This window comes from Manduca sexta, chromosome 11, assembly GCF_014839805.1.
Source record: "Manduca sexta isolate Smith_Timp_Sample1 chromosome 11, JHU_Msex_v1.0, whole genome shotgun sequence".
In the NCBI taxonomy this organism is placed as follows: domain Eukaryota; kingdom Metazoa; phylum Arthropoda; class Insecta; order Lepidoptera; family Sphingidae; genus Manduca; species Manduca sexta.
This window is the reverse complement of record NC_051125.1, coordinates 13,479,255-13,502,130: the sequence shown is the minus strand read 5'-3', so window position 1 is coordinate 13,502,130 and position 22,876 is coordinate 13,479,255. Positions and strand designations below refer to the sequence as shown.

General features: G+C 34.0%; 1 long non-coding RNA gene across 1 annotated transcript in view; it reads left to right on the top strand.

Annotated features, from left to right (window-relative positions):
• The window catches only part of LOC119189015, a 74,491-nt gene that overhangs the window by 23,239 nt on the left and 28,376 nt on the right, over window positions 1-22,876 (top strand). Inside the window, exon 2 of the long non-coding RNA XR_005112210.1 lies at window positions 14,189-14,224. This is a non-coding gene — a long non-coding RNA (uncharacterized LOC119189015). The remainder of the gene's footprint in view (window positions 1-14,188; window positions 14,225-22,876) is intronic.

The following is a 22,876-nucleotide window of genomic DNA, read 5'->3' as shown; positions in this document are numbered from 1 at the left end:
CTCCTGCTATATACTTGCTGGGATAAAAAGTAGCTTATATGCAGTTCTAGACTATAATTTATCTCTGTGCCCAATTTCATTCCGATCCTTCATCCATTGATTGAGTAACAAACATCCAACCTTTCGCGTTTATATTACTATAGATTATAATCAATTAGAGCACTCCGCGTGAGCACATCGTTTAATATCATTTATTCCGGTGTACTAAGTTAATCACAAATGTGTAATAATTCATTTGGACAGTATCAAAGCAAACTGGAAATTTAATACACGCGTACGCAAGCCATGGTTCATTTGGTCACATCCAACGGTTGATTAAGCCCGTACAATGTGATCATTTCGATTGTTTCATGCGACTCATTAATCTGTGTACATTAGAGATTTCGTGCTTGGCAAATATTATTATAGAATAACTTTAAATAATATGCTTTTAACGTTATTAACAGACACCGACGTTTAAATTTTAAAACGGGGCATTGAACTGTCCTTAACTAGGAACCTTAGATGTTCATCATCATCTCAGCCACTGGAAGTCCACTACTGAACATAGGCCTCCCCCAAGGATCTCCACGTCGACCTGTTGGAAGCGGCCTTAGACGTTAATGTCACATAAAGATTAGTATTTACTCATTGTCCTGTCCTACCACCAAAACACAGATACAACAGTACTCGCCGACAATGCGCTTGTATGTACAATACTCACATATAAACAATTAGTTACTGCTATAATGATAACTGATAAACTTATATTCATCCTTGTAATGCGCTGTTAAATTCACATTTAAATACAGATTAACATCAAATAAATATCGAGATCGATCTAACGATTTGTTCCTCGTAAACTATTTACGTGCAGTACTTAACGAATGGCGGCCATCAATAGTAAACAAGTGGTTTCCTTTACAAATGTCCTGAGAGCGAACAACACGTATTACAACTAGATAATTTACAGCCGGCCTCTCTTTACTATCTGACTCGCCAATCTACAAATTGCTTACGAGAACACAGTAAAACCAGTTTTAATGTGTACGTATCAGCGTAAAATAGACGTACTTGACAGCGTCCTTCTAAGATTCGTGTGGTGGGTGACTATTTCATTACTCTCTTGATCTCTATTATTTTCCTGTAACTGTATGTACTATGATTTAGACATAATTATTACAGAATTGCAGGAGTTTATGGCCGGTGGACAGCATTTAAAATGACCGAAAAATAAGGATTTGTTTTGTGTATTTTCTATTTTACAACTATTTATGGCATTAATTTTTTATTTTAAAAGAGTGCTAGCGAATCTTTTAAAATTAAATTCATCTCAAAAGTAAAGTTTACAGATTTAAAAGGGTGGCATTTCTGTCAAAGTAACGCCTTCTGAGAGGCACAAGAATTAGTTAATTATTCGAAGTGCGTTCTGAAATTGGTGGCTGCGGATGATAAGTAAAACTGCAGAACCTAACTCGTTAGTCAAGTCAATCCTAATATTCGTGATACTAATTGCAGTGTTATTTATAAAAGGTGAAAACATATATTTTTTTTACATTTTATATGCATTAATGTTACTGCTTACTATTTTCATGAATGCAAAAATTTGGGTAAACGTTTAGACGTTTGCATTTTTAAAGGTTCGTTAGAAGTAAATGCAGAAAAAGCTGAAAGAAATTGGATGAAATTTGGCATATCGCTACAGTATGTTTTAGGGACTTTCGTGGTGGAAAAAGTTTTTCACGCGGACAAAGTCGTGAGCATCATCTAGTTTTATAATATAAAGCAAACAATTTCCAAAAAGGTTGTAGTCAATATAAAGGTAAATAATTTGTAGAGACATAAAATACATTCAAAAAGATTTTCGGAATTATTCAAATATGAAATCGTATTAATTTACTTGGAAAATAATATATTTAATTTAATCAAGCGTTATCCAATCGACTTATGCTTTTAAAAGATGTTTTCATTTGCACACAAACCATTTGTTATTAACCCTTGATACATTTCAACGGCAAATTAAATGTGAATCCTTTGTAATTAAATCCGTCGTGTACTCCGGGTTAATTTAAACATAAAGCAAGATTATGATCAAGTTGCGAAGTTTTTGCCACGAGGGTGCACCCGGGTCGCAATAACTAAATTAGAATCAAGAGTAGAAAATATTCAAAGAAATTAACTGACCAATTCAGGCAATCATACCGGGCTCTAATATAATTAATAATTCGAATCACTCGAACTTCGAGGGCTCTATGGTTTAATTGAGTGCGTCTGTTGGGTAGCCTAAGTAGGTATTAGATAAGTAAACGTGTATAGCTAATTATTGGCTTTAGTATTTGATTTACAAAAAATGTAATAGAAAATACTTTATTTAATTAACTTTAAAATGAATCGGTATAAGAGTAGTTCAAATGAGCCATTGTTGTATCACACGGTTTTAAGAAAATATCTTTGTTTTTATAATAAATGAATGAGCGAAATGAATCATAAATTTTAAGTCTAGAAATAGTGCTCAAGGTCATTATAAAAACATATTTTTTGTCTTTTTTTGAGAATAAAACTCTTTAACATTAAAACATATTTGACTAGCATATCCAAAATGAAACCGTAGTTATGGAGTACATACTTACCTTACCTTTTTTAGCTGTTTAATTTGTGTCCTATATCGAACCAATCTTATTATATTATGATTAGGCGACACAAGCTCGGCAACGCGTAGACGCACAATTACACTTCTACTTATATTTTAAGCTGTATTGTCATATTGTTTTGGAATTAATATCTTTATCACCACCTTAATAAAGTAGTTGAAAGGGGTCCAAATACACAACTTTTTAAGAGATAAATAGGTAACGTGGAAATGTTTTATAAGAAACAGTTGTTTGGCAAAGTTTCGACGATTACGATGAATTAGTAATCAACTTGGCCAGTGTAGTTCATGAACAATTTATATCACCAAAATTGAAGGACCCTCCTAAACTCTTGTTTAATTATCACGAAATATTCTTCGCGCGTAATGAGGCCCAATTTTGGAACACCTGTTTGCTTCACTCAAGTATTTAATAATTCGTGAGATGAAATATATTTTTTCCTGTTATAACTATATTGGCAATTTTATATTAATTTATTAACTGTCTAAGAGATATTTTTGATGAAATCTGACGAAAGGTTTATTCCGTTCTATATATATACATTGCTTACCCGGTCCATCCTCTACTCAGTTTTTTTTTATTAATTTATTCAGATTTTAATAAAACATGTAGTGATGACGCGTAATTAGTTTGTTAAGCTTTAACTATAACATCAAAATTATGTAGTTCAAACTATTAATAAGATTAAGAACAACAAACTAAAACTACAGGGTTAAAATGGATTCGCGAATTTGCATGAATGTATAGTGAATTTCTATAAACAAGTTTCAAGCGACCGTAGACGTTTTATTTATTAATGTAATTAACTTTGAACGTATCGGACTTTGTACTTAAAGCTTGTTTAAAAATTTAGCACCAGTTTCCTTGGGTGGAGTTTGTTGCCCCACCAGCCTTCACTCTTAATTATTACTTTGGGAAAATTAAGACTGTCGTTTAGCCCGGAGTGCCCAACCGGCTGGAGGTTGCTACGCTCTTCCATTTATCTAAATGTACTTTATCTTACAGGGGTGAGCCGCTAGCTAATATGTGGAGACTTCCTTGCGTTTACATTTTTTTGTTTGAATTGTTTTTGGTGTTATTATTTATTGAGGAAATTTTAATTTACACGTTTAGTTAAATATATGTTTGTATTTATCATTCATTACTTTGGAGTATGTATATTAAATTTGTCGTAATTCGCACGGGTAGAATTAGACAATTATTAAACATGTTATTTAATTCTTGTTTACAAAAAAACTTAAAGCCTATTTTTAGGTAACTTCTTATTGTTCCAGCTTCTTATTGTGCTTCTTGTTGTACCTTATCATATTACGCTTTGGAGTCTGTACGGCATACTTTGTTTAACATATCGCCGAAAGGAACTAGATGCTTATTTTATAACCGGTCGCTTCTTTGACATCAATTCCCAATTGATGGTCCATGAGTATTAAATTACGCTCGATCCGAGTTCAAATACCCAGAATATATCAATATACAACTCGTATAAGATACTGCCACTACGCCATGGATGTTTAAAAATATTAAGTTTACAGTAAAACAAAAAATTACCTGCAAAAAAAAACAAATGACTCCACAGACGTCGATGTTCTTTTTGACGCCTCAAAGTAATGACGATACTAGGCACTACCGCGCGTTAAGTACATTACCTATTGTAAGTGTTCTTTGAGATGCCTACACACCGTCGCAAATCTGTGGGACGCTTTTACTCTAATTATGAGCTTTACCGTTTATACGCACGTATGTGATGGAGCCTTTATGAAAACACAATACGTATACCGATATACGAGAAACGTGACATAATTCACATTCGTTCTTTTCCGCCAATTAATGTCGCAACTGTCGTTCAAAATTCGTTTGTATTGATACGAGCGAGTCAGAGCTGTTTCTTTGATAATTCCAGGTGTTCGTTAAAGCGCTTGTTATTTTCGAAATAGCTTCGTGATTGAAATGTGAATGCAAATTAAGTGTTGTAGTTATTTAGGGACAGATGAGACGCTTTTAAAGTTGGTGAATGGTCGTGTTATCTATGTTGTGTTTATATTTATAATTTTGTCACTTTTTCTCATATAAGCGTTAAAAAAATCAAGAGTAAAAGAGACAAAGCGCTGAATTTTATATGAATTAAATCGATTGTTGTCTTGGTGTTTAAAATTTCGATTGTCGAGACAGGGTTGACGGCACAAGAAATAACTATTTCTTGTTGTAACTTCTAGTACCACTGTAAAAAATTGTATTGTATTTTTCACTTCGTTATATAAAAGTGCAAATTAGCGACGATGAGTGATTGAAACAACTGATCCCCACTCTTCTAACTATCACGTGCAATAGCGGTAACTTTGAAGTGCCGGTATAAAAAAATGATTTTCGCTAATCACGAGACATATCGACTCAATAAAATAAATTAACATTTTAAATATACATAATATATTTATTTTATTCGAAAAAAATCCTTTGGTCTTGCGTATAATAATGGAAAAATTCTTCTTTAAAAAAATATTGGGTCTTTAAAGCGCTTTTTCATACGTATATAATATTAATATTCGGGTAATCAGGTAGTTTAGTACAAAACACTCTACTCAAGAAGTATATAGTATTCGTACTCAAGGCCAATGAACTCGGCAATCAAGTTGATGGAGGCATACTTCAAAAAGTAAAAACTTAAACTCTTTCAATATTTATGATTTTAAAGTGCTCCAAAAAGTTTTTCGGAGATGGATCATGGAACGACAAAACTTTTTCTGTTCTGGAAAAATCTATTATTTTTAACAGTAAGGACATATTTCAAGATATTTCTCAAAAATATATTATAATAATGAAATATTTTTTTACCTTCATATACGTTTTTTTTTTAACTATTTTAAATGTTGATTAAAAGTTTTATTTATTACAATTGGGTCACCAGATAACATGTATTATTCTCTTTTGATTTCCCGATTGGAACAAGCGCCGCCTATGAACCTAATTTTGTAAAGTTTGAGATATGCCATTGTTAAGCTTTGATGACCGGAAAACATGTTTTTGAAGTATAGATAAGATAAATAGAAGGCAATTTTGCTGTCCATACAAATGTAACAAAGCATTTATATGTATTTTTTAACTACTGCTCATAACAACACAGCAATCATTAAATAAATTATCTATCCGCCATTCCCGGTCAAACCACATAAAAATATCAGCCAATTAGCCTATTTAGAAAGCACTGTGATCGGAAAAATAATTATCAAATTAATGGTTAACCAATTTGGCAAAGATTTCATTTGCAGCGCGTAAATTGTGGTCGGTTCTCATTTTCATTTTTGTTGTAAATAACAAAATTTTAATGCAGCGGTCGACGGGGTTTACGCTAAACGTTGTTTAATTATACGAATCATTTGATTTAATTAAAGATAACAAATGGACAATGTTTAGCTCTTCGCGTAATGTATTCGATGTCTGACGATAGTGTTTTGTTTTCCATAAGAATTTACGTGCCTGTTATATATGTACTACATACTAGATTCGGCGTTAAGAACATTCACTGTGTTCAACTGAATTGAACTGAAATCCATTTAAACTGTCTTTAGTATGGTCAATATTTACAGCTTGTGGTTGTGTAAGGAGTGGCGCTCATGATATAAAAAATTATGGCGCTCATGATATGGATTTGATTAAAAAATATGAGTCAAATAAATAAAATTATTTGTTGTTCAAGTTAATAAATAGGTTATAACAGTGACGTTTTGGTTGCCATTTTATTTCAGATTTTGAACAAATAGTTTATATGCAAGGTCGTGTCTATAGAATATACGTCAATATGCCTATACGAGTATATCGGGCTTGGATAGACTGTGTATTTTGTTTAGAATATTTTTTTTAAGTGGAGCCAGTGTAACTACTGGACATAATAAGACTTTACATCTCATGTCTCAGGATGGCGAGCGCAGTGGAATACCAAACAAAGTTTTGCAATTCAAGGTGTTGGATGGTGTTTTTACTGTTTATGGGCGGTCGTATCGCTTACCATCAAGCGATCTGCAAGCTCGTTTCGTCATTCAAAGCAACAAAAACAAAAAGTGCCGAGTATTATAAAGGCTTAGTACATATCACTATAATATTATGCTGAATAATTTTGATACATGGTAGTTCTTCATCAAAATACGTTACGTAAAAAATAATTAAGCAAAAGTTATTTTCAGTATGAAAGAGATATCAAACTCTTTCGGTACGGCACTTTTACGACTTTTACTTAGAATTTCTCGCCGAAATTCGAGGTAAGCCGCTAATAGACCTTTTAAATATAAGCTATGTTAGTATACTCATTTAAGTATCCAATTTACCTTGTCTGTTCAAAATCAATAGTAAAGTTTTATCTGTAGGCAGGTTACTTCCAAAAAACCTACCATATTATTTTCACTAAATTACTATTGCATGTTATTTTGTATTATTTTTTAAGCAAACCTTATCTTTTTGTGTATTAAAATGTATAAAGGACTTGGCGCCTAAGAGGGAATAGAAAACAATCGTATTACTCATAAAGAAGTCGCGTACTTACAAAACGGATACGTATACGTTTAAGTCTGCGAACGTCGGGTATTAGCGCAAAGTACGAACAAGAGAAATGTTATAACAAGGATAAACTGCGGCTTCCACTTGTTAACGTAAGGTTTTATTTTAAGTGGTTCGTAGTTGCATTTTTTTATACCGTATCCTCGTATGTTTCGGAGCGGCTGTCACGAGCCGCCGCAAGCCGTGCTTTGTACATTCTTGAACATATTTTACGCAGTAGCGGTGTATAAATATTTATGAAATGCTGTCCGAATTAAATCCAGTGTAAACGTTTACGACGTCGTATTGTTCTCCTTTTTTCACAGACGTCTGCGCAATAAAACGTTATGTAGTCGTTGACGGTGAATGATTAACTGTTTGTTGGTTTAGTTGAAGGCCGAATGCGCTTGCCGCAATAAACATACCACCGCTAACTACTCGTAAAAGTGGACGAAATTGCTTTTTGAAAATATTCATTTCGTTTTATGAAGGATGCTTAATATAAATGCTGCCATTTGCAAGCCTTTGCGTATGTACTAAATATTTATGTTGTATTAATCTCTCCTCTTTCAGTGTTTGGTTTGATACTAGAAAAATATTTGAACAATTTAATGAATTTTTATCTCCGTTTTATGTTCGGGTATCGTGGCGAATTACCATTCTAAAACTACTCGCTTTATTTATATCGCAAGAAATTATAAGCCGATAAATAATTCAATTTCCAACATCCTGCTTTGAAACATACATTTACTTATTAAATGAGCAAAATTGTCGAGAGTTACCTGCCCGGCGCGATGTATTAGATTATCCTCCGAGACTAAGATAATGCGCCTACGTACAGCGTCTAGGGGGAATCAATAATCCTATAACACACTATCCTTTCAAATCCATTTATGATATATCACACAAACCAGTCCGCGGGCGAGTTTATTTATCCCCAGTATAGCGGAGACAGAAAAGATCAAATAGCCTTTGTCCTTACCCTTCTTTACTTATTCAAACAAAATTACATATGCCTGCTTCTGGATCGACATTGCCCGAAATTTTACGTGCTGGAGATAGTGTCATGAATATAAATCTATCGTAAAGGACAGTGTGGAGAGGTTAGCGGAGTTTACGGCGCAGCTCACTTTGCATTCTTTGTATGTGAGCCCTTTATGGCCGGTTTATAGACTTAGGTCATTTTGCATAAAGCTTCTATACGTAAGGAAGTTTACTCAGCCGCTGTGACCATTGGGATCGAGTACTGAATTTTGCATGACTATTGCGGTGGACATGATGCCTCGTTGCAGGTATTTCGAAGATAATGCCGGGTTTTTATTTATATAGAAAATTGGGAAAGTTCAGGATGTTGATAAAAACTATAAGGAATGTAAGTACTGTGATTTTTTTTAGGGCGTTTATGGAAAATAGAAGCATAAACCGCTGGATATTTCTTAACGATACAGTCAGTCATATAAGTGGCTCAACGAATTCAAAACTTTAAATCGCTAAAGCGTTTTGTTTTATTTTTATGATGAGTAAAAACGTGGTTAAGAAAAACAAAAGTGTAAAGGCGATATGATTTTTTAAATAAGTTCAGCTACTTATGAAGCTGACGGTACATAATATTACCGTGTGTACTAAGTTTTATGCCGAAAAAAATCGGGAAACTTTCATACGGAAGTTTCCACTAGCAAAAGTTAGATACTAATATTACTCATCTAGCCAAATGTATACCATCCTGTGATAAGATAAGTAAAAATCCATGATTACCAATTATCACGAAGAGTAGGCCTAGTGCGTTGTACAAATGTTTAGCTTCTCAACCATCCCTGTTAACTATTAATCCCATTTTCTTTGCTGGAGATAACGAAACTCATTTAAGATATCTCGCGAACGCCTTTCAGGCGCTTTGGGGTGCAGCCTTTGGTGTGGCTATGGAAAACTGTGGAGTCGGTACTAATAAAACTTTTAAATTGGAGAGTGATTAATTAATAGTGCATATATATTTTTACTAAATAAGAATGATTTATTAGTATTATTATTTTAATATGAGTTTTGAGTAAAAAAATATGAAGTAATATGTGTATAGGTAATTTGTATGGTTTGAAATTGATAATTTAAACATTGTCTTTCGAGAAATGATAACAAAATAATGTGTGTGTTTATTTTATATAAATGAATGACAAGAGGATTAAATTGCTCGTTTAACAGTTGAGGGTACGACCGCTCATAAACAGTAACACTACTTTGGATTAAAAATTCTCTACTAACTTTAACAGATGCATTCTTATCTATCACTTGTCAATATTTTAAACACGAAGTCGTCTCCGCACCACCTTTGTGCTTTAATACGTATTTCGTCTTAAAAGACCAAAGGTTTCACTTTATGTCTAATAAAATTTTCTTCAAAGTATCCTTAATTGAAAATTCAAATTTATGCATAAGCTCTGATTGTAGAAGCGTTGCGAGGAACACCGACCATCCAGGACAAGACCGTTTAAAGAGATTTCATGCCTTTTAGAGATTCCCTGGGATTGTTGGCAAATTGCGTTGATGAAAATTACGTTGCAGATTAAAAGGAACGGTTTAATTAATTCCTAGTTAATCCATGACAAAGAAGGTGTATTATATTTCTATTAAAACGTCATTAGTATTTAGAATTGTTTTAATCAAGCTACGTTTGGTTTATTCGCTGTAATTTTAAGGTTTCATCAAGTATTGTTTCTTATTAAAAACGTTTGGATTGTCTTTAATAAGCCAAGTTTGATTTAATGAGCTTGAAATGTTTTATTAATATTTGCCAATGATTGTCCGTAATATTTTTTTTTAATTTTCATAGTTGGTCTAATCATGCCTTTAAAAAATATATGTACTCCTTGATGGCTGTACCATTTTTACAATATGTGTCTTTAAACATTAGTATTATACTATTTTATTTGTATTATACACTGTATCTAATTTGTCTTACCTTTGAAGTGACTCTGAAAAAAGGGCAATACTATAGTTTCTTATCCGTTTTTTTTTCTGTTAGAAACTGCTTTCCTAACTGTCAGTGACAAAAATATTACATAATCTAAATAATGTTTAACATTTTGAAAATTGGAAATAAATTATTTCATTTCGCTTTATTATTTATGTAGTATCAAACACTTCATCATTATAAATTACGTCATTGCATCGTCAAAGTAAGTAGAAACTTAACGCTAAGTACAAACGATTAAGTTATTTACTAAGATGCTAACAACAGTCTCTAAGTAAAACTCGATTTTCTTTTGCTTACTTAAGTTGTATGTCTTTGTAACTTGCAGTCTACTTATCTTAAAAATAACTCCCTAGTATAAAGTAATAAGTAACAGCTACTTTCTAATAAAATTAATAAAATCGTTTAGTTTAATAATGAATAAATTTATAATTAATTTAGGCTCGTAGATTTGGTAATGTGGTGGTACGTTTAAAGCTCTCTTGCGGTTTGAATTGTGGGTGGATAGCGATCACGCTTAATGGTTTATAATTAACGTTACTATTTTAACAAGCGAACATGTTGACCTATTTTATCGGTACAAACTGAATCAATGACTTTTCATACTTTCGATTCAAACGAGAACATTCAACTTCAATTCAATGTCGATTCAACTGCATTGCCATACGACCTCTCAATTAACATCCAACGTTGTTAATTCTATTAAAAAGTCCAATGCGGTATGACAAGGGGCTTTTATTTGTACGAGTGCTTGCGAAGTCGGCGAGGTACAGCAAACAGGGCGCGAAACAAATCGCCGCTAAACGATAATTTAGCAGAGTTTTGTGCAAAATATCTGTTTCATTGGGGCGTCACGATCGGATGCGCAATCTAACATCGCGCCCTCTTCCGTTCATAAATAAAATCGGATGACATTTATATCATAACGACGGAACAATGATAAGGCGAGACTTCCCGTGTTTCCGTGAAGTTATCTACACAGTTTGAAATTGTTTAGTTCCACTAGCCGGACTTCGGTCTTACCTTGTGCCAAATAGGTGTTACTATGTATGTGGCTCCTTTCATTGTAAAACTAATACTAACATTATAAACATTTTCATATAAAAAGAAATAATATAGGTATATGTATAACCCCATTAAATTAATGATATTAATCACGAGTTAATATATCCGAGTAAGAAATATCCCCGTACAGACCGCTTAACTTTATTAAATTTGCGGCATCGTACCCTTAAAATAAATTAATGGGTACGCCAAACACAAGGTGAAAGAGCTTTTAAAATCTCGACCGCTGTCTACGGGCGGCAGGTGAGGCCAAACATTAGCTAAATTGTTAGGCTTCACGACATAATCTCTTTAGTCAGAGACTCGTTATTTTTACCAGAAACGTCCGTAACAGTTACTTGTAAAAGCTGAAATAATTTAATAAAAGCGTTATATCTTTCTCGGGTCACGTAAGAGGGCCTTCGGGGGGAAAATTACATTTTGTTTGGCCACGTCCACGACGAGACATGGGACAACTCAGTTAACGAGTGTTCAGGATTCTTGGTATACTTTTATATCTCGTACAATCTCTTTACAGATATATGAGTTTGCGAAATCTCCCGGCAAATCAGCAAATAGGTTTTTTGTTGGAAACGTGTTTGATAGCTCGCGGTATTGGAACGATGTTTATTTATGAAACCAGGTTATTGGATTTGTCGCGGCTTTAGAAAACAATTGATGGACGGATATCTTTATTTATTGGGATGGGTTTGGTTATTATAAGGCGTTACCGCATCAAGTTTTTAATCGATATTTATTGTAAATTTTATTGGTTTATCAAAGGTCAAAAAACGTCTAAACAGTAAAGGAAACTAAGAAAAAGGAACCGCGGATTAGGAACACTTCCTTTCTGGACATAACTAGCCGTGTTGTAATGCGAATCACAGTAAAAGTTGTACAACCCTCATTACGGAGGGTCCATACACTTGGACATTAGAAGCCGCAACTAGCGCATACGTGCAATATAAATAAAAACTTTACCTTCGCATCAGCGGTACATGCGACCTACCTGTGTACATTATTTCAACATTAGCGAAGTTGCGGATATCCGCCCTCCCCAACTTTCCTGCATGAGGGTTGAATAAATGCCGCAACAAAATTTACAAAATGTTAATTTTAACCCTTATAACGACGAATGAGGTAATTTTGACACGAAGTACGCCGCAACGAATGGAAATTACCGAGTTTAGGGTACACAGATATTCGCATATCGGCTTGTGTATGTTTTGATCATTCTGAATGTGAAGCGATTACATGACGATTTAAAACATCTCGTTGGCTTTTCGAATAAGGTTTATTTTTACTTAACATTTTTTACCCAAAGGTGTTTTGAGATTCTGATCCAGTTTATTATTATTATAATCAATACACATTTAAATAAAATGTAAGTGTCTATTTCAATGTGAATATAATATGTATTCGTTAAAATTATATTACTATATTTAAATACTAGATTCTACATTTTTTATCTGTCTGGGCTAAGCTTTGAAATGGCTGTTTCGATTTTAACGACTAATGAGAAGACATTGTATTATATCCTCTATCAAAAAGTCAAAATGAGCAGACGAAATGCACTAAAAATAGCAATAATATATACTATTTATTATTAGAATTAACGTTTATTTTCACACAATATGCAATTAAATATTTTTCGATATTTTCTTGAGCAAACTTGTAAAGTTTGTCACTTATTATTAATCTATAGACGAAAAATAACCTGTCTACGGCATCTGACTGGACAGGATTTGAAATTTGGCGCTATTTCTGCAGAAACCGCTTCACGCAGAGTTTTGCCGGAGGGTTTTATATAAAACGGCATTCAATTTGCCATGAACTTTTTGATAGTGAACATAGAAAGGCATTACTTTGCTTATTCTGTTGTTAACTTTTTTTTTTATAATACCTCTAACAAATTTAGCTATTGAAACATAGTACACAATAAATGAAATAATACTCAAATGTAAACACTATAAAAATCGAATTTGTTGCATTTTCATATGCGAGCATGCAAATGCGTAATAATAAATACCGTATCCAGTTATTTCTTTTAAAATTATTATTAATAAACGAAAAGAATTACATCTAGAATATGCGAGGTTCCCATAGTATTTTTTCACTAAAAGACTTCAAAGCAAGTGTATCAGCGATTCAAAGCTAGTTAAAATTCACAAATTGAAACAAAATAATGTTACCAACCAAGTATTTAATTTAAAAGTTTATTTATGGTATGACTTATAAGTAGGTTCACGGGATCGCAAACCAAATGCCCGATTTGGATCGCGGTTTGAAATTAATGTTTGGAATCTCTTGATGTGGACCGAAAATAGAAAACACCTATTAATTATTAACTTAAAATTAATATGAAAACTATTTTTGAACGTTTAATTCTGTTATATTGTATTAGGCAACATTTATCGCGCTTATTTTGTTTTCAGAATACGTTTATGAGATATTTTTGTTTTTCATTGTTATAAAACGGTCAGATCAGTTTTTCGGCCCAAAAGCAATAAATGATTTTCAAAGATATACCGTATACAAATTTTGATTTGATCCAAAACCACTGAAGTTGTAACTGTGACAATTTGCGGGGCCCTTTAGGGCCGGTGCCTGCCTAGGTCTCAATGCCACCGGATCTTGGACCTAGGCACATAGGCAAAGGATGGGAACACCGTAGGTTCTTAGTCAGTAAAAGTCTGACACGCCCTCCCGCCCATCCCAAGGCGGGAGATAGTCAACTGACGATTTACCTACGTAAAAAAAAAAAAAAAAGTTATAACTGTGACGTGGACGTGTGCCTACATCGATGTGACGCATGGTAACATTCGTACAAGACAATACAGTGGGTAATAATATCCCTTATATACCGCAGACGAGTTTTAAAGAGGGGAAAGTAATCTTCTATAATGCTTCGTTTTAATTTCAACCGTAAATAATAATTTGGTCAATTTTCCACAATTTCGGTTGCGTGTTCAAAGTTTTTATTACAATTTCATTGTTATTTAGGCGTGTTTGTTCCTTGTTTCAGATTACATCGGAGGTTTTAAAGGAGCCGGGCGCTAATGTGAGTTTCCGAATTTTACTTTTGTTTATTATACGTAAAACGTAATTGAATTCCTCCATTTTCTTCCCGAGCAGTAAAACCGAGCGCACTTACACGTAAATAACTAAGTTTCGTGTCCGGTGCGTTCAGCTCGGGCATAATAATAAAGTCCCAAAGCAGATAGGCCGCCGTAATGTGGAACGAAAACTAGCCGGAACTTTTTACAGAGGGAAATTTTAGTCAACAGGAAGGCGCTCCAAAACTATGAGTGTTAAGAAACTTTTACGAGCGGTCGAGTCATTTAAGCGCACTCAAGAGCTAATCCCACTACCCGCGTCGCGCATCGCCGGTCGCTGTCGGTGGCCGCCGGCCGTCCGCGCCTCGGTCGCACCGCGGCGGAGTGGCGGCGGCGCGACGACGCCGAATGGCGCACCTGAGACCCGGCTTTTTATTTCTGTTTCACATTTCCACCTAATTTCAGCCCGCAGAGGCTGCCGAGGTGGGCTGAACTTTGTTGGGCGTCATAAATTTATTTAACGGCCCGAAGGCAATAAGAGGCGGAGTGTAAAAAGAAAAATACGATACCAACGTGCCTAGCCGTTATTGCAATTAAACAGAGGAAGTAAATCTTTCAATACGAGCGGCGAGCGTTCGCCTCCCGTTTCCTGCCTTAATTTATCGCTTTGTTTTATTCAGTGGCGCGTCCCATTGACGGATTGCGATGTGTTTGATTAAAAAACGCAACTTGATCTTTGCCACCCTTTCTGGTTGCAGCGCGGAATACTAATCTTGCTACAATTCGTCGAGAACGTTCGATAAATGCTCTCGTGTCGACGGTACTTTATTGCCGCTGCTAACTGAAACCGAGCACCTGCCTACTGCCTAGAGTGTTGCTATTATTCAATGATTCATGCCCTGTTTAACATATCCTTAACCGCACCTATTAATGCAGATGTTTGTATGCACGCCAATGTTCTTTATAATAAAACCGGGCAGTTAAAATAGAAACAGTTATACTACTAGTAATAGAAAAAACCTTAGGCACATTTCGCGAAAATTGCCAGCAATTTTACGTTAAATGTAAATGAGGTTGAATATAAAAATCAGTACACTAAAGTCGGACCGGTTTTAAATTTACCTATACTTCTTAGGTAATGTAATTGGTTTCTTAACGAAATTCTGCTTCTCAGAATACAAAACAGTTTTGTAGTGTAAACGTGTTTTACTTTAAGAGTGGATACAAGATTACGATTCAAAATTTTCATAAACGAAGTCAAAAAGTTAACATCTGCATTAAACGTAGTCGAGCGAGATTCTCCACATTGTGTCGTTGATTTTCCATTTTTATTTTCATTTCCTCGAAGGAGTTCCGATAAAAAGCATCGGATTGGCTCACATCCTACAGCAGCTCAATTGCTCTACACACGTATTTAATTTGTTCTGTGTTGATTTATTCCACTTCGATTACTTCATTTCTCTTTGATCCAGACGGTCGGCAAACGATTTCTGCCTTTTTTCGCAGCGTGAATTTTCGATTGCAGACATATAAAACGAGCCCTAAAATTTTCTTTGAGCAAAGTTCGTGATAAAATGTTTGACCTTGTAGGAAATCTGTTAGATTAAATTTAAATTTATTTACAAAGGAAATAAGCTTGGTAATTCAAAATCATACAGTTCGGAAATCGTTATGTTAGTGTGGAAAAATAAATAAATTCCTGGAACTAAAACCGCACGTAGAAATATTTGGAAACTGTGGATTACGTTTTCGGTTGTTTGTTGGTTTGTTTTTGTTGATTGAAACATTGTAGCTAGTGTAATAGAGTCCTAATTAGCGTCGCTAACGAGCTGGTAGGAGATATTTACAACTCCGTAAGCAACTTCATAGTGCTTATTTTGTGTTTCCTCGTCAAGTTACACTCAGAGGGGTTGCACATCGCGAAATTTCTGTGGTAATAGGAAAATGAAGGGACGAGTGTTAAATTCAAATTGCTTAATGGTTCGGAAGCAGGCATTTCATTTTCCAGTCGAATTGTTGCGTAATTTACTACTGCGTGCGTAAACGACGCGGGACCTTTCCTTTTGTTTGCCGAAAAATCTAAAAAAAAATATTTGGGATTTATGTGTGAATATTCAAATGAGAATGCCGACCTTTAACATTACATTTATATGTGCTCGAAAATATTGTGTAATTTTTTGTAACATTTTTAATAGACGTAGTGGCTGTGTGTGTCTTATTTTTTCACAAGATTATACAACATTTATCTTTATGGAATTATACTCGTTGCTACGATATACGCCTTGTTTAGTGTTTACAATTAGATAAGAAAAATTAAAAAAAAAAACAAATATGCCTATAATTACCGGATACGTTTCAAAAATACATATCAATCATATTTAATTATAGGGCGGTGGATAAACAAACTATTTCAATTAGGCCGATAGTCTGGCGCGACAAAAGTACGGACAGCACAAAAAGCTTTCAAATATTCATAGAATGCGGTAATTCACGGTATCGATTCCCCTTGCTTGTGCCGTGGCTATTAGGGTTGGCTCATTTGAACGATTACTGTTATGCCTCACGTTTACACTGTTTAAGCCTTGAAATTGATAACGGGTAATGAGAGACCGCGGGGCATTTTAGTAATTTAGATTTCCTGGAATTCAATTGGGAATATTGAAATCGCTTGACTATGCACGGGCTGGATTAGCAAGAATATTTTTAGGTTTTGTACGGTTTTGTTCGCCGCTTTCATGCTTGAAATTTGACTCTTAGAATAAAAGTGTCATTATTAAAGGAATACCTATAATATTTTTTATTTCAGATATATTTTAATATTGTTAATTTCAGATATATTATCATGTTTTCTGAGAATGTCAAATTTCAAATGTGGATTATATGCTGTTACTACTAATATAAAACCATACATATGAATATTTTTATAAAATATAAAATTTATTATTGAATTAATAAAAAAAATCTAATAGTCCATGTAGAAATGTGTTTACTATTCAAACAGGTTATATACCACATACGTTTCCCGATATCTCGGTACAGATTCACTTCAAATATTTAAAACTAAAATATTAGTATACTGCAATTACTTTTCTTTTATATAAAAAAGCAGACAATTTAGAACTATAGAAAAAACAAGTAGGGTTCAAATTCACTTAACAAGCAAAATATAAAAAAATATAACAATTTAGAGTTAAAAAAGAAAATCAGCATTCATTTTTCCAACCCTAGCATAAAACACGCCCCACCGAAAGATAGTATCGGACACTGCGCCTATATTATTGTGAACCGTAGTGAAAATATAAACATACAACTTGGACGGTATAGAAAAGTTAAATTAGCTTTAAATACAGGCTATTCGTACCTAAGTATTGATACTGCATGGGAATTACGACTGGCTGGATCCTTGAGGTAATCATAGTTCTCGAGGGCTATGTGGCCTACCATCATTTATATTTATAGTAATTTTATTAGACTACAAGTATTAAGAGGTTATGCAACAATACTTTGACTATTAAAGCGCTCATAATTTGCTTGATTTATTATTAGTAACTGGTGATAAAATCGTCTTATCTATATTGATAGAAATAAACAAGGTAACGGAACCACTGATGACCTGCTTAATTTAAAAATCTTCTTAAAATGGTTTTATGAAAAGACAAAGAAAAACCTATCAAAAAGTATTTAATAATAGATAAAATATAAAAAAAATCGTTGTATGTTTTTGCATTACGACACAATAAAAACATGGACTGTGCGCTATGTTAGGAACAAGACTATTTTCGGTCACACTAACTTAATATCTAAATTATTCACTATACTTTTCTTAATACTCATCGTAATTAACTTGTTTTGATAACAAATCGTTTGGGGGCGTGAGCCCTACTTCCCCAGACCGTTATGTCGTGATGCAGTTTAATTATTGGCATTATTTATGAATTTTCCACTTCACAATTTTTTTATTTTCACAGTAATATTGCACTTGCGGATAGCGACCTATAAACAAGGTGTAAAACCCACCATAGTAACGTAACTGAGTCGCGTTTCGGGATCAGCCTGTATATCCTGTTTCAAACAGACCGGCATAGCTGTTCACTGGCGAGGGTTAATCTCATCGACACTCTAGTTGGACCCTACTCCACTTACCATCAGGTGCAGTGGGGTCCTTTGCTGTGTGCAAAAAAAAAAGAAGAGTTGTTTAAGGGATTTCCGACTTTCCGCACATATTCGTTTATTTTCAAGATAAACTTAAGTACAGACTATCCAGCTAGAAGCAAATTCCACCAGCTGAGAACATAAGCCCGCAATTGGAACATATCGTATTACACTAACATTACTTAGCATCGATACTAACCTATAATTCCATGTGAAATAGATACCTGCTTTCATATAATCCTACGTTAATATACATAATTTCCCAAACCTCTATTAGACAATCGAGCATTCTGTATGTAGGACAGAACACATAATCTGCCCGTATATCAGGCAGTAATAGTTCGAGACGACATAATTGACTCCTACCAATCCGATAAGGCCGTTACATTACAGTGATTTACGTGTTTATAATAATATCTGGCAAGCGGACGTTGATTGCTTCTTATTATCATAATCTGGAGTTAATTGCGACCTGACCTATATTTGGAGTATTGATGCGATTATAATAATGTCCCTTTGACCCGTTAACTGTGCTGAGTTGAAGGGTTAACGGACTTAAGCCGGGATAATTCTTAATTAAGATTGTTTCATGTAACCACGGGGTATGGTGGTAGTTTCCAGGGAGTGGGGCAAGTAGGCTGTAAATGAAAATATCCTTACTGTAGTTTTGGGAATTTATTTAACATACCATAACTGTACAAAACCATGGAATATATATTCAGTATAATTTGGAACCAAAATGAAAACAGAAGATAATAAAAAAATAATGGCTCCAAACGGTGTGTCTATTCTTTTCGGATTCAACTCCATAGAGACATTTTTATTAGTTGCGTAAAGAAACCATTGCAGATTGACGAAAAGGGACTATTGCAAGATAACATAAACTCTTTTCTTTCAATCTCAAATAGCTTTCGTCTTAAAAGTCACCAAAATTCCTCAATCACTGACCACATGTGATTATCCATCAGAAGACTAGTATAGAATAAGAATGAAATTAGAGTTAAACTATTAAAGAATATGTAATTATTTCGTAAAAGAATTAAATCATAAAATCTTCACTAAACAATGGTTCAATATCCATATAATAATCTTAATAAACTACTGCATTGTAACTGCGAAGAGATCTTCTCCAAAGATTTCTAGACTATTTGCGTAAACACAATTTGAAACTATACAAATGTAAACCTATATATTGTCTGTCTGCGTGTGGTCAATGCGTGGTATAATGGCCCGAATTCTCTCGCGTATTAGCGGTAGCTTGTACTCTGTGGTGGGATGTGGGCAAATAGATAAGGTTGTGCAATTATATAGACCTTATACTATACGTATGATCAAAGTGTGGGCTGATATTAATTTCAGTAATCTATTCTATATATTATATACTTATAATAAATCTGTAGAGAGGTCAATTCTGTACATGAAATATATTTCTAAAATAACTATCAGGGGGTGATTAGGGTTCGATACTGATGCCAAAAATGCAATTAGTAAAAATTTTGTCTGTCTGTCTGTATAACCGTTATAGAAACAAAAACTACTCGACGGATTTTAACGAAACTTGGTACAATTATTTTTCATACTCCTGAGCTGGTTATCGATACTTTTCATCACGCTACAATTAATAGGAGCAGAGCAGTGAAGGGAAATGTTGGGAAAACGGGAGAAGTTACTCCATTTTTAACCTTCTGTCGCGTGTGCAACCTTAATGGTTAAAGCTACACAGAAAACATGTATGACGGAAAAGTTCTCCTTAATATTATATAAAAAATATCCCACGACAGCATATGTCTATCTTTTATGGTTGACTCACAATAACACGTGTAACTCCCGATAGCTTAGCAGTTCGAAGCTTTCTTATTATATTTGTCTACTCTTACGTTTATAACACTCTCAGTCATGCGTAATAAAAAAGTTAACATTATTAAAAATTCTATAAAAAAGATTCATAGAAATCGGTATAGAAACACCAAAGTTATACATGAAATACGCTAATAATAAGCCATCACGCGTGAATACTGAATCATGCTATATGCTTCCTTCGATTTCACCAGGATCCCATCATCAGACCCTGACCGGACAATCGGACCACCTGCATACCATCATACATTAAAAAAACATCCCGATAAATTGAGCACCTCCTCCATTTTTGAAGTCCGAAATCAACGCGGGCGAAGCTGCGGACGGAAGCTAGTGTAGAAATATGTTTGTATGTTAATTTTAATATACTGTTTATTGTTAATTCTGCTGGAATCTTAAAATTAATTAAAGTTAAAACTATTTCGTAGGTAATGTCATATCAGCAAATATTACCTAGATTTTTTCTCTTAATTTTGCAAGTTTATATTTTATCTAACTAAATATTATCTACTATGTTTAGTTATTTTTAAGTTCAAATATTTGCTCTTAGGAAATATTATTCTGAACCCACACTTACATATACATTTTATGATCATTGCTTTTTAAAGACCAGTATAGGTTCCACAGCACCCATACTAAATTATAAATAAACACAAAAAAACAAGATACTCAAAAAAACGAACGGCTAATAGAAACACTCTATTTGAAATCCAAATTCATTCAAACCCTTGTCAAAACTGCATACGATAACAACATAATTCAATCCCGTCCATACATGGTAACTTTTCGCAATCAATAGCATTGTTTGCATAGTGTTATTATCTCATTACGTTGTAATGCGACTGATAGAGCGGTGTTGACAATCGTCCCGTTTAGCAACAACTGCCGCGTTCCCATGTCGCGCGTCATTACCGCTTGAGTTATGAGATGCACTCCATTTGCGTGTGCGAAATGTTTAAGCGATTTAATCGATGGATTCATTAATCGAGTGGGATTTTTGGTAAACACATTTTGTTTATTATAAGTTGTTTATCCGTGTATCGTGAAACTTTTCTAAGTTTGTATACGAACGCCTTTGCTTTTTTAAGGTATACTAGATGTGGGACTTATCTGCCTCGTCTTCAAGTGCAATTGTAACAGTGTTGTAATATCAGAGAGATTGGATGATGAATACATTTCTGAAGCTCAGTTATAATATATAGTAGAAGTAGCTAATAAAATAATGTACGTGTAAACGTGACAAAACAAACATGGAATGAACATTACATTACATAGTCGACACGTCATCACAAAGTTCCGTGCGTCACATGTATTTTCGCGTAATATAATGAGCAGGAACATTTTCATATTCCATTATAATTATGCAAATGACAGTGGCGCCCCTGTCCGCGTATGCAAATCCATCTCGACGCAGGTGTGTGCTGTTTATCCTATTGATTTAATAACTGGGCTCATCGCGAATCGAATGAACGTTATTGTATGTGAAATATCAATGTTCTGTTACAACGCATTAGCAGAATAGGCGTCGAATGCGCCAGACACGGAATTAGGAGTAAGATGGTTTTTCAGTTAGTATAAAGGGTCTTTTTTCATTGCGTTACTAAATTAAACCACATTCTTCTTTACCTTTGCTAAAGTTGTGGTAAAATTATCCACGAAAGCAAATATTTTCGGCAAAAGTCCCTTTTTTTAGTTCCTAAGTATTTGGTAATTGTTTTTGTCTAGTGCCAATATGGTGTGTTTGTGATAACTTACGGTAAATTGGTTCAAAAAGACAACTATATGGTTTCATTTATTATCATATTGTATAATTGACCCTGTACTACATCGTTCTGCGGCAGGCACAAGACTGGGTGGAGTGGAAGCAGCTCGTCAGCGCCACCACCAAGGTTTACCAAAGAGGGCGCGACCTTCAGTCATAATTATATCGTTCTGTATCTTATTCTTACTAATATTAAGATTGCAAAGATATTTGAAGTTTGGCTGATAGAAATAAACGCATTTCACGTATGATGGTAACACAAAGTATTCAACGTTTTATTTGAAAAATTGGAGTCAGAATTTTATAACGGTAAAGGGATTTAAAGCGAACAGAGTTGGGAGCAACGCCTAGTTGCATATACACTTTTATTTTATGTTGCTTGTTTAGGGTGCTTATACATACCATAGCAGTGGATAGAGTTCCTTTTTTAATCTATTACAATCTAATGTGATTTTTAATGCCGACTTGCTTAATCCGGAGTTGCCTCTAGAATATACTTGAGATTAAAAAGAGGTAAATTACTTATGTTCCATTGCCTTGGTTCTTCATAAAACTATTGATTTCCAAAATGTATTAATATTTAGGTTAAAAGTATTAAACCAAAGAATAATTATAAATATACAATATCATAATAGATTTAAATATTTAGGCAGTGTTAGATATATTATCATGTCAAAATCTAATCTTTAAAGAGAATCTTAAATTTATGATCATAATTTCTTGTTAATCATTAAAATAATGTAAAGTAAACAATAACTCACAGAACCTGGGAAAAGTGTTTTTGATGAAATATCCTTAACAAGTCATTTAATTACCTTTAAGAAAGTGTCTAACGGTTCACAATAAATTAATGTGACACCTAATATTATATGTGTATTTGCAAGAA